Source organism: Bicyclus anynana, chromosome 18 (genome assembly GCF_947172395.1).
Source record: "Bicyclus anynana chromosome 18, ilBicAnyn1.1, whole genome shotgun sequence".
Lineage (NCBI taxonomy): Eukaryota > Metazoa > Arthropoda > Insecta > Lepidoptera > Nymphalidae > Bicyclus > Bicyclus anynana.
Window position 1 is genome coordinate 6373189 of NC_069100.1, and position 5000 is coordinate 6378188.

Genomic DNA, 5000 nt, shown 5'->3' on the forward strand with positions numbered 1-5000 from the left:
AATAACATGTTGCAATAGTAAAAAAAAAAAAAATGTTTTTTTTCACTTCGACTCTATATAGCGTCTCACAGGTAGTGTTGTTGGTTTTTTTTTTTTATTTTTTTTCATTTCACCTATCTAAGAAAGAACACTTGGGTTATTAACCTCCTCCTTTTTTTTTTTTGAAGTCGGTTAAAAATGTAAATACCCTAAACAACAACAACAACAACAACAACAACAACAACAACAACAACAACAACAACAACAACAACAACAACAACAACAACAACAACAACAACAACAACTAGTCGAGTAGAAAGTGTAGAAAAAGTTGTTCACGAAACACCTCGCCATCCGCCAAACCCCAAAAACCCCCCCCCCCCCCCCCCCCCCCCCTCCGAGTCATTTTCGTAGTCGAAAATGTTTTTCCGGCCCGTTTTCGGGACACACAATAAACGAACGGCTCGATTTTTTGATTCGTTCAAAATAACACATACACATGTACACAGATTGCGCCGTCAGCGCGTTTACTACTATGACAGGGTCGTGGCGCGTCGACGTTTGAGGTGATTGTGTGAGAGTCTGGTGGCGCTCGCTTTTCTTCTCGGGTGTCGACGTGACACGGCGCGTGTTGTGCGTGTGCGCGTGCGCGCGTGTTATTGTGTTTTGCGATATGTTTGAATATATACGTACGTACGTACATGTCAATATATTAATTTATATGTGTGTGTACGTATGTATATATACGAATATACAACGTGGTGCGTGTGCGCGCGCGCGTACGTTCAAAAACAAAAAAAAACAACGGCGTTGCAACCGACGGAATCGCGTTTGACGCTTTTCCACACCCCGTGTAGTATGTATAATCGTCGTACGGCGAGAAATTCACAAACCACGGTGTCGGTAGCTTGATTTACTGTGTGCGGGGCGGCATCGTGTGTCGCCCTGGAACAATGTGTACTCCCAACTTGATTGAGCAATCAGTGAGTCTGGATGACGGTCTCTCACACTCCGGGCGACGACCCACGTGTGGTTTTCCGCAGAGTCACTGTTAAAACACTTACGGCTTCACTCTAGCAGTGGAGCGCCGTGTGTGGTATGTACGTCTCGTTCATAGAACGTTCAAGTTTCTTTGGGACCCGACGACAGCACTGCGAGAGTGTCTAATGGCATACTTTTCTGTGCGGTCGGAGGACGTGTCCTGTGAGATTGCGTCGTGTACGCTCTTCTTGCACAATGTCGGGCACCGCGCCGCGCTCCGTTCGCCGGAGCCGTGGCGCGATCACGTGCTTCAGAGGCCCTCTGCCACGCACGCACACCACCACCCACTCCCCCGCCTGTCGCGTGCGACGTGTGTCCGTCGAGCTTCCGGGTTGGGGACGAAGTGTGGGTGTGTGTTTGTGGGTCGTGTGGCGGGGGGAAGAGAGCTTAGATGATATATCGATATCTGCTCCCTGGTTGATCCTGCCAGTAGTTATATGCTTGTCTCAAAGATTAAGCCATGCATGTCTCAGTGCAAGCCGTATTAAGGCGATACCGCGAATGGCTCAATATATCAGTTTTGGTTCCTTAGATCTTACTCGGTTACTTGGATAACTGTGGTAATTCTAGAGCTAATACATGCAATCAGAACTCTGACCAGTGATGGGACGAGTGCTTTTATTAGATCAAAACCAATCGACGGAGGGCCTCGCGTCCGAAGTCGTTAATTTTGATGAATCTGGATAACTTTTGCCGATCGCACGGTCCAGTACCGGCGACGCATCTTTCAAATGTCTGCCTTATCAACTTTCGATGGTAGTTTCTGCGACTACCATGGTTGTCACGGGTAACGGGGAATCAGGGTTCGATTCCGGAGAGGGAGCCTGAGAAACGGCTACCACATCCAAGGAAGGCAGCAGGCGCGCAAATTACCCACTCCCGGCACGGGGAGGTAGTGACGAAAAATAACGATACGGGACTCTTACGAGGCCTCGTAATCGGAATGAGTACACTTTAAATATTTTAACGAGGAACAATTGGAGGGCAAGTCTGGTGCCAGCAGCCGCGGTAATTCCAGCTCCAATAGCGTATACTAAAATTGTTGCGGTTAAAAAGCTCGTAGTTGCATTTGTGCGCCGCGCTGTCGGTGCACCGCATCCGCGGTGATACTGACACGTCTGCGGAGCATATCGTCGGTGAGCCGTCGTTAACGCGACGGTTCAATATCAAAATCCTATCGCGGTGCTCTTCGTTGAGTGTCGAGATGGGCCGACAATTTTACTTTGAACAAATTAGAGTGCTCAAAGCGGGCTCAAAATGCCGCTTGAATATTTCGTGCATGGAATAATAGAATATGATCTCGGTTCTATTTTGTTGGTTTTCAGAACTCCGAGGTAATGATTAATAGGGATAACTGGGGGCATTCGTATTGCGACGTTAGAGGTGAAATTCTTGGATCGTCGCAAGACGAACATCAGCGAAAGCATTTGCCAAAGGTGTTTTCATCAATCAAGAACGAAAGTTAGAGGTTCGAAGGCGATTAGATACCGCCCTAGTTCTAACCGTAAATATGTCATCTAGCGATCCGCCGACGTTACTACAATGGCTCGGCGGGCAGCTTCCGGGAAACCAAAGATTTTGGACTCCGGGGGGAGTATGGTTGCAAAGCTGAAACTTAAAGGAATTGACGGAAGGGCACCACCAGGAGTGGAGCCTGCGGCTTAATTTGACTCAACACGGGAAATCTCACCAGGCCCGGACACCGGAAGGATTGACAGATTAACAGCTCTTTCTTGATTCGGTGGGTGGTGGTGCATGGCCGTTCTTAGTTGGTGGAGCGATTTGTCTGGTTAATTCCGGTAACGAACGAGACTCTAGCCTGCTAAATAGGCGTCGTCATTTAGGTGTGCGCGACTCCGGTCGCGCAACTCACTGGCGGCGTATTAAAGTTCTTCTTAGAGGGACCGGCGTCTTCGAGGCGCACGAGATTGAGCAATAACAGGTCTGTGATGCCCTTAGATGTCCTGGGCCGCACGCGCGCTACACTGAAGGAATCAGCATGTTCTCCCTGGCCTAGAGGCCCGGGCAACCCGTTGAAACTCCTTCGTGCTGGGGATTGGGGTTTGCAATTATCCCCCATAAACGAGGAATTCCTAGTAATCGCGGGTCATAAGCCCGCGATGATTAAGTCCCTGCCCTTTGTACACACCGCCCGTCGCTACTACCGATTGAATGATTTAGTGAGGTCTTCGGACCGACACGCGGTGGCTTCACGGCCGTCGGCGTTGCTGGGAAGTTGACCAAACTTGATCATTTAGAGGAAGTAAAAGTCGTAACAAGGTTTCCGTAGGGGAACCTGCGGAAGGATCATTAACGTACCGCGTACGCACATGTTTGCGTTTGCGCGTGCTCGTGTTGTCAGAGACGCACCGATCTAACCTCACTCACTCACTCACTCACTCACTCACTCACTCGCTCACTCGTACCACCCAACAAAACGACAACGCATGTGCACAACAAAAAACGAGAAAATGAAAACCATTACCCTGGACGGTGGATCACTTGGCTCGCGGGTCGATGAAGAACGCAGTTAACTGCGCGTCATAGTGTGAACTGCAGGACACATTTGAACATCGACATTTCGAACGTACATTTCGGTCCGTGGAGAAACATCCAGGACCACTCCTGTCTGAGGGCCGGCTGCATAAATACACACACCACACTGTCCACACAGTGCGACACGTGGCGCGTCCGGTGCAGTGCGTGCGTGCGCCGTTCGACGAGAGTGTCTCTCGATCGGCGGCGGCGCACGCGCTCCGCAGGTCCGCTCAAAAATATCACACGTGTGTGCGTGTGCGTGCGTCCGTGCGCGCTCGTCCCACCGACCCTTCCGTTTACGGTGAATCTGTGGCGACGTACGCGCGCACGTGTACGTGCGTGCCGCTGACGCGCACGCGTAGGCGGACTCGACGTCCGGACTCGCGCGGCGGCGCCGTGCGCTCTCGCGGCGCGCCCCTCTCGCCTCGCGGCGGGGGAGCGCGCTCGCGTGCGCGAACGGCGCCGTCGAGCCGACGGATATCGCGTCTGCCTCCACTTTTATCGTTGGCCTCAGATCAGGGAGGATCACCCGCCGAATTTAAGCATATTAGTAAGCGGAGGAAAAGAAACTAACCAGGATTTCGTTAGTAGCGGCGAGCGAACGCGAATCAGCCCAGCACTGAATCGCGCGGCTTTAACGGTCGCGGGAGATGTGGTGTTCGGGAGGTTCCGCTATCTCGCCGTCGCCGCTCCCGTCAAAGTTCGTCTTGAACGGGGCCGCTTTCCCGTAGAGGGTGCCAGGCCCGTAGCGACGGAGCGAGGCGGCGAGAGGGACGCTCCTCAGAGTCGGGTTGCTTGAGAGTGCAGCCCTAAGTGGGTGGTAAACTCCATCTAAGGCTAAATATTACCGCGAGACCGATAGCGAACAAGTACCGTGAGGGAAAGTTGAAAAGAACTTTGAAGAGAGAGTTCAAGAGTACGTGAAACCGTTCAGGGGTAAACCTGCGAAACTCGAATGAACGAACGGAGAGATTCATCGACATCCGACGGCGCGCGGGCGCGCGCCTCGATGTCGCGCGCGTGCCCCCTCGCGGGTGCCGCGGCGCGGCACGGGTCGCGTCCGTCCAGTACCGTCGGCGTCGTGCACTTCTCTCTCAGTAATGCATCGCGACCCGTTCGACGTCGGCTTGAGCGCCGTCCGATTCGCCCAGCGGCGGGCTCGCGCCCTCCGCTGGACCGCGACGGTGGCCGGCCGGCTGTCGGACGGTATAGAAGTGAACCGCGCACGCGCCTCGCGCGCGTCCGGCCCGACGCAAGCTCGCGCCGTACACACTGAAGGTCGCGGTCCTGCCTGAGCGCGGACCGCGACGCGGCGCCGCTGCTGTCGCAGCCGTGACGTCTCGGACCGTGCGCGTCTCAGTCTGCGATGAGTCATTTTCGGGCACTCGCAGGACCCGTCTTGAAACACGGACCAAGGAGTCTAGCATGTGTGCGAGTCATTG

General features: G+C 53.3%; 3 non-coding genes across 3 annotated transcripts in view; all 3 read left to right on the forward strand.

Annotated features, from left to right (window-relative positions):
* Positions 1–1430: 1430 nt before the first annotated feature.
* Positions 1431–3333, forward strand: LOC128199021 (small subunit ribosomal RNA). Its single transcript, XR_008251725.1, has one exon. It is a non-coding gene; the product is annotated as a small subunit ribosomal RNA (ribosomal RNA).
* A 169-nt stretch (positions 3334–3502) lies between these two features.
* Positions 3503–3659, forward strand: LOC128199117 (5.8S ribosomal RNA). The gene has a single exon (XR_008251794.1). It is a non-coding gene; the product is annotated as a 5.8S ribosomal RNA (ribosomal RNA).
* Positions 3660–4063: 404 nt separating this feature from the next.
* Positions 4064–5000, forward strand: part of LOC128199054 (large subunit ribosomal RNA) — a 3923-nt gene continuing 2986 nt past the window's right edge. Inside the window, exon 1 of the ribosomal RNA XR_008251756.1 lies at positions 4064–5000. This exon is cut by the window's right edge and continues 2986 nt beyond it. This is a non-coding gene — a ribosomal RNA (large subunit ribosomal RNA).